At 28.6% G+C, this 12,721-nt stretch overlaps 1 long non-coding RNA gene across 1 annotated transcript; it reads right to left on the bottom strand.

Annotated features, from left to right (window-relative positions):
• Positions 1 to 7,060: 7,060 nt before the first annotated feature.
• Positions 7,061 to 11,524, bottom strand: LOC146995906 (uncharacterized). Its single transcript, XR_015042872.1, has 2 exons — positions 11,388 to 11,524; positions 7,061 to 7,206 (listed from the first exon to the last, which is right to left on the bottom strand). It is a non-coding gene; the product is annotated as an uncharacterized LOC146995906 (long non-coding RNA).
• Positions 11,525 to 12,721: the final 1,197 nt, after the last annotated feature.

Raw genomic sequence — 12,721 nt, 5'->3', positions numbered from 1 at the left:
TCCCAAACAAGCATTTCAGTTTAATTTAAATATTTTTGTATTTAGTTTTTAACACCGGTATAATAAAATGCCGTTAATATTCTTTCATTTTTCTGAAAAACATTTTCTGTAAAACATCTGTAAAACATTCCTGAAAAACATCTTACATTTTTCTGTCCTTTCTGAAAAGACGGATACTTGAAATTTTGGTTTAAGAAGTGATAATGTATAGCTTAACTGCAATGCTAGTACCATATTATTACTTCTCTGTAAATGAAACTTTATTGTTTTATTTTAATTTGTTTAAAATGCTGTTTGTGTTTTAAATAGTTAAAATATTTAATTTTTCAAATCAAATATTTATAATAACCGTATAACATTTAAATGAATAGAAAACTTCAGAAAAATGTCCTCAACGTCGCAGAATTTTCACCTCGAACACGCACCATTGTTGAAATGGTTTTCTGAAAACAGCCACTTTCTCCTTTGTTTTTCTTTATCAAAATAACTGCTTTTAAACTAGCACAGAAATATCAAGCTTTTTCAAGAGTTTGATTATTGCTGATCTTGGATCCCTTTCACACGCTCTTAAAATGTCAGCTTTTTTTCTCTAATCAGCATATCTTTTATTTCCTAGATACTTTAGAAGAAAGCTGAACCACAGGACAAAGAACAAGTAAATTTCAAGTTGAAATATGTACACGAAATTGCACAGGAATGGAGCCTCTTTCCTGAACAAACGGGACTGGTCATCAAACTCTTATTCATTTTGTCTTCCAAGAAACCACAGTGTTAACATTCGCCAACCAAATAGCAACAACCAGGCTAAGCTAGTTTATGCGCTCTTTCACTTCCTTACTGTTCCTATTCGCATCCCCAAATGTTGCCGATAATGCAGAATGATTTCCAAAGAAGCTACCTCTGCAGAATTAAGAGTCGATAAATGAGACAAATGAAAAATTATACATATTCGAAGTTATGCATGGAGTAAACGATTTTTTTTCCATTCTTGTGAATAAGAATGGCATAGGGCAGAAGTAAATTAACGTACAAAGAAAGATATGAAAATGGGAAATGTATAAATATGCTTAATGCGTTTGGATTTAAATTAAACTAAAGTTTAAATTTAGTTTAAATTTCCACTTGCTATTTTGTTTTTGTTTCAGAATTCGTTAACTCTGAAAAAGAGATTATTTCAAAATAATCCAAAGCGAGTTAGTGGTAATGAATATGGCTTTCAATGCTAAAAATTCAAGGATAAAGTTCCTAGGGAGATATGATAGATTTATCATTTTCCCCTCATATAAACTTTAAATAACGCCTTATTTAATTAATTTAATAATTTAATAAATAAGGGAATTTACCCAAAAAAGTGCCTTTCTTCTTTTTGGATCTTGATAAGTGTAATTTAATGGCTGTGCTAGCAGGGATTTGTCAAAGTTATTATACTTAAATCTATAGCATAGAGTTGCTTTTGCTAATCTTAAGATGCAAGTTGTACTAACTTCAACATGTAGGTACATATCTCTATTACACTGAATTTTTACCTCAGTCAGAAAATTATTTGAATAAATAAATTTTAGCTAATTGTATAAATGTATCATTATTTAGCTGCTGTGTTTTAAACATTTTCGTTTAAAACTAGCAAAATACTTTCAAGCTAACTGAATTTAATAGGAGACTGAGAACATAATTTTACATTTACTCTTCTGTAGCCTGCCTCAGAGGACATTAATTTATATTCGCTGCTGGACATCATATGCAGCCATTCTAATTTTCAAGGAGTGCTCCAATGTCTGCGGGGCGTGCCTCAGAAAAAAAAAAATGATTGAAACTGCTATTTCTATCAAAACATATTGCTGCAATAATTTAAGGAAAATGTATTGTTAACATATCCTTCACAACTACCATTCACTGAACTCAAATTTTCTTTCTTTTCAAAATTTATTTGTAACACGAAATACATCTAAATTTTGTTAAGGAATTCCAACCCGCAGGGGACCAACAGCAGCCTAGCAATAAAATCGCTGAACACTAGTAATTGGACAGGATTTCGATTCCTGGAGAATAGGTTGGCTTCATCACAGTTTTCGTGGTTTTTATATTTAACATAAACAGAAGCCTATTTCTTTAAAAGGTCTTCCAAAACGCATGTCTCTTCTTAGGTAGATGTAGATACCAAAATTTTCAGAAAGTTGAAATATTAATTTTTAATGATTATTTCATACTAATTAATATTATTTCATGATGCTTAATGCTTATTTTAGGATTAGTGACTGTCTTATTTCTTTAGAATGTAATATAGGCAGACATAAATTCTGTAATTGCGACAATATTAATTCTCGAATTTTCAATTGTCATCACGTTGTCATTAATTTAACCGATTCAGAAGAATTTTTTAGGTTTCATCTGTCTATTACTGTTTAAAGTGGTCATTCCGAAAAGAATTCATTTTTATCTTATATGAAAGAACATATGCTGTAATTATATATATCTGTCTATCTATCTATCTATATATAATTACAAAAGAATTTTTCAGAATCAAAATATAAGCAGGACTAGTATTTTCGCGCATTAAGCTGCTGAAAACTTATCAGTAAAGTCATAAAATAAGAAATTTAGAACTAATTTTTTACAAAGACCAAAAATTGAAATTGTCTTTAAAAAACTGTTTTATAATTATGAAATACAAATAAGCAGCTATTAGCGCTTATACTATTTTAATAGTTTTACTAATTTAGGGATTAGAACTAACATCACAAAGACAAGGATTAAAATTTCCCCTATATTGCACTTACAGGATTATTTGAAATTTATTCATTATTAGTTTCAATTTATGGTCTTTTGAAAAATTGGTTCTAAATTTCTTACTTTATGTTTTTACTGATAATTTTTAGCAACATATGCGCGAAAATTCTAGGCATGTTTATATTTTGTTTTTTAAAAAATAATTTGTAATTATAAAGTACAAATAAGCAATTATACTATTTTATTAGTTTTAAAAATTTAGGGATTATAACTAACATCGCAAAGACAAGGGTTAAAGTTTTCCTCTAGATTGCATTTACAGGATTGAAATTTATTAATTATGAATATCAATTTTTTGTCTCTGTGAAAAATTAGTTCTAAATTTCTTATTGATATATATATAAATGTAATTATTGAAACGATTTCAAGAAGAATTTGCTAACGTAGCACATTTTTAGCCTAAGAGGGCAATTAGTCCTGCAATTTTGCGTCGTCCATTATCAGTGCCTTGTTTCACTTTTTATTCGATTCTGTTGATATTCGTCAGAATGTGAGATATTTATATATCAAATTTAATATGTAAGGATTAAGAAACTAAACTAGTTAAAGCAATAAATTCCGTTCCTAAGAATATTATTATTTTTTCACTTTTTTTAATGTAAAAGATTTAAATAAAAGTGTACGTAATTCATGATATATCTAATTAAAAGCTTTAAATATTTTTATAGAAATGGTCTCTATATTTGTTTCACTTTTCAAATATATAGAAGATATGCATTTTTTCCAACGTAGTCTAAACGTATATTCATTTAGTACCCTATAAAGAATTTTGGTGTTCCACCTGGGTCACCTATTGATATACTTGATTAAACTTTAAGAGTTCGTTTCGTTACCGTTAAAAATATCAGCCGTTTCAAACATTTTTTTTATTCTTATTTAATTCTGCTTAGTGTACTGCAGATTAATTTTGCTGCAGAAAATAAACTGCTTCATGAGTGTCAAATGTACCGTAATATGATTTGACGCTTTCTGAACGTACGTGGTTGAGCCATATTACACTAATAGCATGCTTTCAATAGGTTATAACGTATGTGGCATAAAACAGCTTAGACTATTTATTACTCGCCTAAAGGCTGTCTGTATAAAATAAATACACTGATAAGTGAGGTATCCTATCTGATACTTTTAACTATTGGATGGAAAACAAACTCGAAGATAAAACCTAACATGGATTTTATTAGCATAAATATCATTTATTTGTGAGTATTACAAAACTAAGATGAAAACGAACTAAAATCAAGATCTTTCTAATTGAAATGTGCATTAAACTCTAGAGCGGAATGAAAAGCTAATTTTCTTAACATTTATCGAGCTCAGCTAACCTTCAGGGTAGTGTTTTCCCTACTTACGCAAATAATCTCTGCGGAAAAGGCAGCACACATTTAGGGTACTATTCTGCGTAAATCTAATTCAAAAGTCTTTAGCACCCAACTTAAACTGACAAGCGAGTTATCTCTCCATACTAAAAAATCCTAAAAAGGGTTTAAAATAATTTCTTACTTAAACATGAACTTAAGAACTTCGCAATTTACAAATATAAATCAAACTCTGAGCTTGTGGGTAGTAAATAATAATAAAAAAAAGAATACATAAGTGGATTTGTAGTAGCAAACTGCAAATATAATTGGCCTAACTAAACATTCACTAAAACTACAAATTTTGTGACTTAACTTCCGCTAACAAAACGGCTAATATCGGAATACACTGTAAAAAAAATCTGTAAAGTTACTAAGAAAAGTCGTGGAAACTGGGATGCCATGGATTATTTGAGTAATCAAAACAGGAATTTTCTTAGTAACTTTACAGAGATTATACCTGTAATGGTTACAGATGTTTGACATGTAATGTTACAGGAAGTTATTCTGTAGGCATAACAAAGTTTTTGTTTGTTGATTACCGAAGCATATGCCTGTAAAGGTTACAGATCAAAGATCTGTAATGTTACAGGAAATTATCGTGTAAGTATAACATGTTTCTCATATGTGATTTACCAATGTAAACATCTGTAAAGATTACAGGAAATAATAGTGTAAGTAGATCGTAATTTTTGAATGTGAATTACTAAAGGGAATATTTGTAGATTACTAGTGTTCTGCTTGTAAGGTTATTGCAAGTGATTATGTAAGAACATGTATTTTCATGTGAAATTTTAAAGGATATATATGTAAAAGTTGCAGATAATTTACTTAAAAGTTCTTCCAAATAATTATGCATATAGAACATATTTGTCTTATACAAAATACAAAAATGATGTATTCCTAAATATTAAATATTTTGATTGTAATATTACTATAAATAATTACACATGTAGAACATATGTTTTATGTGAAATGTCTACAGCTACTGCTTGTAACAAAATATGCTGCATTTATTTATTTGTGGGGAAAGGGAAGTTATGTAACTTTAAATATTAAGTTTTTTTTTTTAAGGAAAAATACCTTAGATTTTCTAAAAGATATACAACATTTTCTTTCAAAATATTCCCAATGTTAAAAAGAAGCTCAAATTTCGTTTTTCTTACATCTGCATTACTTTCCTTTATTGAATTTTAAGACATCTCAAAGTTACATATGCATCACGAAATAGCTGGAAAAAAAAACTTGTGTATTAGACTTAATGGTTTTTTGGCAATAAATTAGTAATGTTCTAGAATTCCCCCGCTGAACACTGGTAGTTCGGTCCGAGGTTCAAATCCCGCGAATGGGCTGGTTGTATGGGTATTTTCATGGTTTTCTCCATGTGTAACATGTATATAAGTCAGTTTCCCTTCGAAAGTCCTCCACAAAGGCATTTCTCCACTTAGGCAGATAGTCCTAGTGTGCTTTGCCATACTTAAGTAAACTAAACCAAATCATTCTCCTTATACCCAACAGTGTAATCTAAAGAGACTGCAATTGGATATGATTACAGTAAAAAAATATTTTAATGAAATTGTTTCAATAAACAATTCTAAATATTTTTTCAAATTCTAAAAAAATTACTTATGTAACTCAACAATGAACTTAAATTCAGTTATCACAAGTTATCCAAAATTATTTTCATGCTTAATTGCATTATTCATTTTAATTACAACATATAATTCTTTTAGGCATAAATGCTTTTTAATCTCTTCTGCTACTGACCATTAATTGAAATAATAGATTAATTAATCGGACAGTTGTACAGGTATTTTCCCAGATTTAAAACTTTATTAATAAATTACATTCTTCTCATTGAATACAAAATTGAAGAATTAGTTAGTCCTAAATTTAATTTTTCAAGTATTCCTTCTACTAAAACATTTATTGCCTACAGGCAGCCAGACAGTAAGCTGAACACTAGCATTTGGCTCTAGATTTAAATCCTAGAGAATGGGCTGCCTGTGTAAATGTTTGTGTAACATGAAGTTTTCCTTAAAATATTCCTTTCCTTGGACAGATGGCCCTCTCTTGCTTTGTCATATTTCAAATAATCAATTCAAGCATTTAATGTAGGTATGACTTCACAACTTCGTCCCAAATTCTAACTGAAAAATTGAACAGAATCCCCTGATACTGTGTCTATAATACATGATGAATATAGAATGATCTTAAAAATTTAAGGAAGAAAATATAATGTATTTGGAAATGCCTTGATCCTATAATTATATTTTTCTCTGCTATGCCTAGAAAATTAAGAAAAGAATGTAAAAACTGAAGATAAAGAATTCAGCATTAATAATTGATATGATAGTAGTAATAAACTAAAAATTTTTTAATGAAAAATTGATAATGCATAATGGCTCCTTAAAATTTTAATTTTCTATCCTACTATTAATGGAACTAATTTATCACTATAATCAAAATGACTCAGATTTTCTTTCTTTAACTGATGTCAAAAATACGATGATTATTTCAAAATTCCTGTGGATGATTTAATTGTTCTCAAAATTTTCTATTCATTTATTAAATGGTTCAGATTAATGTTTTTGTTATCATTATTTCAAACGACTTTTTAAATCTTCGGGAAAAATGTTTAAATCTTCATTCAACAAAATTATATTTTTAGATAGATTTTTATGGAATAAAAAATTCTGTAAGATAATATTCATTCACACAAGATATTAACTTTGTATTTGCTCATTACTTTACAAGTATTCGATGAAGCCTTTTAGTGTAACATACAGGTTACATAAGGAACCATTTCATTTTAACGTAATATTCCATAATCATATATTTTATTTCAAAAAATATCATATTTTGAAAATATTGGATATTGCAATGGATTTCGACTCTTTATTCCAATACACAGAATATAGAAACAAAAATAGGTTTATTTTTATTTGAAAACTATCCAAAAGGAAAATAAAATAAAAAAATAGGTAAAATTTATATTATTGTTATTTTTAATTATTCTTGTGAAGGTGCAGTCCTCTTCTTCTTAGGATTCAAAGCATGGCTCCTAAATAAAGAAAAAATCACATTCGTTAGAAGTACATAACATATTCTAAATTTGTTATGTGACATTTTAATTTAGAATCTCTTCATAATAATTGCATGCACTTGCACATATTCCAAATGATTTAAATCTTTTTTTAAATTAAATAATTAAATTGCAAACAAGATTCCTTTTGGTCCTTTCATGAAATCATAATTTGCATGTATCATCCATTTTTGAAGCAAAAACAGTACAAATTTAAATAATTCATTTTGCAGAATATAATTTGAGGTTTATTAGATATTTACTATATTTATTTGTAATATAAAATAAATCTGTAAAGTAGTTTTAATAATGATCAGATTTATTTTAAGATTAATTTCTCTAGAAATTGAAATGTATTAAGGTAGCACTTCTCAATCTGTGGATCATACAGCTTGCCCTCATGGTCCTCCGAAGTTTCCAAAGGAGACAAAAAAATTTAGTTGAAAAATCTCAGAGTTTAAAAAGTTACATATGACAATCATCTATCACCTTTTCTCGTAAGATAGACATTTTATGAAATTTATTATTGGTTACCCTACTTACAGACTTCCCACTCAGTCTTAGCAGTAAAAGATGGATTTAAAGTACTATAACTGTGGTACTTACCACCATATATCCAAATATACTATCATATATCCACTAAGACTGTGGTCTTACCATCATATATCCAAATATAGAAGAGCCATGCAAGAATTACAAATCATCCTTCTCATTAATAATCTTGAAATATTAGAAATATAACTTTTCTTCAATAGACTTAATTATGAAATATAACGGATTTTAATTATATATTAAAATATAAGTGTACTAGTAGTAATATATGCTAAAAAATTGCTTTCGAAGGGAACAGCAGCAAGGTGATTCACAAATTATGATAATTCACATAATCTCTATTCGAAAAAAGTTTGAGAAACGCTGAAACAGGAGAATAATTAAATTATGGTTAATACTGGTAATTTCAGCCATATGCTTTAAGCTTGATGATCAACATTAAAAAATTCTCAGAAAGTGTTAGATCAAAAACTACTTTTCCACATAATATGAACTTATACGTAACAGCATTTAATACTTAGCTCACTGGCAAAATATACAAAATTTTGAAATGCAAGTATATATATATATAAGGCCAATAATATAGTTATCAACAATTAATGCATGAACTTCAATACTTACACAATTAACAAACACATGAACAATGATGTTACATGCATTCATCCTCTGAATTAACTAGTCAGTTTGGGTATTTTCTATCTTAGATGTCGCAAAAATTGATCGTGGATTTAATATTTTAAATATTCCTCTCATAGACATTTTAATACTTGTATTTTTTACATAGAGTGTCATCTTTAGTTTTACAGATATTCATTTGTTCACTTATTACGAATAAGTTTTACAGACAGAACAGATGATACCTGATTACATTAAGTGGTATTTAAGACAGAAACTTACTTACTGGTACTTAACACAGTTGCTAGAAAAATATTACATAGTGAAAGACAGGGTACAAAGTCAGAATCTGAAAACTTATTGACTTACACTAAGCTATTTAATGCTTGAAATATTTATGATTAGATAATATCTTTTACATCATCAATATCTAACAGTGATATGATATACTTTAAGTATACAGTAAAACCACTCTATAACTTTTCCATAATTTTGTACAATTTTGATATTTAATAGAGGTGGTTACTTCACAAAGCATGATTCTCAGTGATAATTAATATCAATGTTTGTATCACCAGAATACTTGACATAATCACTTAAAGAGGTATAGTTGCTAAGGAAGGTTTTTCTATACTTCAAAAAATGGTTTACATATTTTAAAAAGTATATTTTTCTGACACTGTTATTTAAAAAGTGTATAACTCCTTCTACTCTTAAGCATAAAAATTTCAAATTTTTATGCTTAAGAGTCATTCATTTAGTTGTAACTTGCAGGAAGATATCTTAAATGCCTAAAATGTTTTAATTTATGAAAAACAGCAGTTAGAGTATATTGAAGGGTGCTCCCTGTATTATCAAGGGAGCACAAGTTTGTGCAATTCTCTGATGTTTTCTTAAGTGAAAATAGGTCGATGTGTACATGGATAAAGTCAAGGGAGTGCGCGATGCCAAGTTTGTACAATTCACAGATTTTTTTTTAAGTGAAAATAGGTCGATGTGTACATGGATACCGAGTATGTGCAATCTGTCTTCGTGTAGCGGCGGTTTTTGGCACACAAATCGTCGCTACACAAGCCAAAATAACATGGTCAAAGAATTACACAAACTCGGTATCCATGTACTGCCAAAAATCGCCAAATTTTGCCAAGGGGCACCCATAAATATGCTTTTACCAAAACAAGCTTTAAGGCTTGTTTTGGTAATACTGTCAATTACATTTTAAATTCCAGTGATTTTTCAACACTAGTTCAAATACTCTAAGCATATGTTTGCATAAGTTACATAACTTTTGCATCAGCAAAATTTATAACTTAGCAAATATGAACTATGAAAAAAAATATTTGAGCTTACCTTGACCCTTGGATTTACTAAATCTATGACACTTTTAACGCCAAAGAAATTCGATGACCGAAAATACGCGATGATTTATTTAATCTGGTTTTAAAATGGGTCATTTTAAGTTTGGCTATATCAACAACATATTACTCAGTATTGTTGGATAGTGAATTTGTAATTCTTTTTCATTCTTGAAATATATACACATGACAGAATTGGAATAAAAATTTTAGGTTTTTCAGATGAACTCATAGATTGAACTAATTTGTTGAATTTTATCAAGTAGTTCTTAAAAATACAACCAACGATTAATTAAAACCAACTGCAATTCAAATGGATACTCTTTGTCAAAAAGGAGCAGTAGAACTTATTTTAAACATTCAGCAATAAATAGTTTTCTGAATATATTTTTTAGCGTAACGGCAGTTTCAAACATAATAAAGAGAACAACATTCATTCTAATGAGGATAATTTTGAAAATAATTCACATTAAAATATATCTCAAAGAGATTTTTAAATGAAAAGATGACACAAAAGAATTATTCTCAAAAAAAACATGTTATCTCAGATATAGAAGAAATTTGGCATTGAGCTGAGTATTGAAATTAATATATGCAACTGACATATCATTACTAATATTTCCATGATTTGATATTGAATGCTATAACTATTAAATATTAGCAAATGCATTTTATAATGAACTTTGCACCAAAATTTATAGTAAATTTATATGTAAATTTACATTGTAAGTACTAGAATGAATGTTGTACCATTTTATTAATATTTTACTTTTCAACAAGCATAAAGGAAAGAATAGAATTTTTTTTCTTTAATGTTCCTAGTATGTTACATCATAGTTAAAAATATGTCAAAGTCACGGCATTTCGATTGCCTTTTGTAAATGTTGGTTATAATGTAACTTAATAGATGCTTTATAAGTTGGTAAAGACTGTCCTGGATTAAAACTATCTTTAACACAAAAAATAATATACATTGAATACTTTTACAAATATGTAATTGCTATCCGACTGTATAATCTTTTAATGCGAACTTATAGCATGTATTAATGAAATGATATTCCATTTTTAATGTATGTTAAGTTATTTTGTCGAATTTTTTAAATATATTACATTTATTTTTTCTTTTTCGTTGAGATTAATAATAACATACATAGTGTAATAATGCTCTGAAAAATATTCTAAAGCAGCTCACGCTGGGATTAATGATAACATGTATGGAATAATAATGTCAACAAAATGAAATCTGTCAACAAAATGAAAAATATGAATATTCTAACGCGATATGTTTTAAAAGATACATAAATATTTAACATGAGAAATTATTAGACTATAGATAGAACATTAATATTAAGCTTATTTGTTTTTAAACTAACATATTAACAAATTTGTTTCTGTTTATAAATATGAGCAGTTTAACTGCAGACACCTGCAGATGTACGAATAAAAGTTGTTATTTTACTAAATGGAACACAAGCTCCGTGATTTGAACTCTAACAATAATTCAACATAGGTTTATTTAGGAGCATTAGAATTATAAGCTAAACATTAAAAGAATTTAATTATAGATATTGTAAAGAACATAACAAATACATTACATAAAATTAGTAAAATACACGTCAAACACTATTTCGAACTTACCTCGACCATAGCAAAAATAATGGCTAACATGGCGACTATCGTTGAACTCTCCCGCTAAGACGCTGTTTTTCCACCTTCTTCCTGATTGGTTCTTCTCTCTCAGCCGTTTTAAGCCACGTGATCACACGCTACGGACAAAATCCAAGCAAAACTTCAATTTACATTTCAATTGAACTTCAATTGAAAAACTCCTGTAGAGTTTACAGTTTCGTTTGGTTCTGTGTTCGTTACAGGTATTTCCTTCGTAATTGTTCGCATTTCTGTAACTATACAAGACTTTTGTCTGTAAACTTCGAGGTTTTTTTTTTACAGTGTACGAACTTGGCAGAGGTGAGTGAGAGAAAGCACAACTTGCGAACGTCGATACTGAGAGCTCTTTACCTAAAACATTCAAGCAGTCTGTCTTAAATATACTCAGGATCTTTGGCAGAACCAACGAAAAGAAGAAGTGAAAGTCTAGCCGGATCATAATTAAATCGGTTATTTAACATAAACCATAACTATTCAAGGAATAAGATTCAATAGTTTCACAGTTAAGGCTATACAAATTAACTTAAAACTAACTGTTAGTAAACTTAAATCTTAAATGTCGCAGGCTGTGTACTTCATATAAATTTATTTATTCTCCAGACAGTCTTTATACGAAAGATATTATTTATTTCTATTAAAATACTACTTGTTTGTTTTCTTTGGCAATCTTCCGTCTCAGCATAATATAACAATTCGTTAACAATATCTGCAGAAACGTAAATTATCATTTTTATATACTTCAGAATAATCAATATGTTTTCACTTTAACAGACCATTAACTAAACAGTTTTCTTGATTATAGATAACCATGAATTTCCATGGATTTCCACCGATTAGAACCAAGAAGTCTAGATACCCATAGAAACAGCTTACTTAATTCTAGATAAACGTTGATTGATCAGTAAATTGAAGCAGTATGTATTAAAATAGTTCGGAAATACCAAAATTATTTTCTTTTTAAAATTACTTGACATTATTTTCTCTCCATCTGAGAACTGTTCTACGGCAGCAAATAAACTGATATACCTGGTCATTGCCAAGCATGTCTGAGATCTTAAAATGTAGAACCTAAATCCAGGAAACACTTATCCGCTTATTACTTAATCGACTACTTTGCTGGAAAATCGCTTACACGGGTGATAAATACCAACCCGACGTGATCTTTACCTCATAATCGAAATTTTTTAAATAAAAACATGCAATTAGTTTTAAATCACGTGAAAAGCCGTACATCATCTCTATCTTCTGAGATCCTAAAGAAAAAGAAGTGTAAGGTGAATTTAAAATCCTAACGAAGACCAGAG

The sequence above is a fragment of the Stegodyphus dumicola genome, chromosome 8 (assembly GCF_044657685.1).
Source record: "Stegodyphus dumicola isolate Sdum_Otavi_A_Nest chromosome 8, ASM4465768v1".
Lineage (NCBI taxonomy): Eukaryota > Metazoa > Arthropoda > Arachnida > Araneae > Eresidae > Stegodyphus > Stegodyphus dumicola.
The sequence above is the reverse complement of the archived record's forward strand: the minus strand, read 5'-3'. Positions and strand labels throughout refer to the sequence as shown.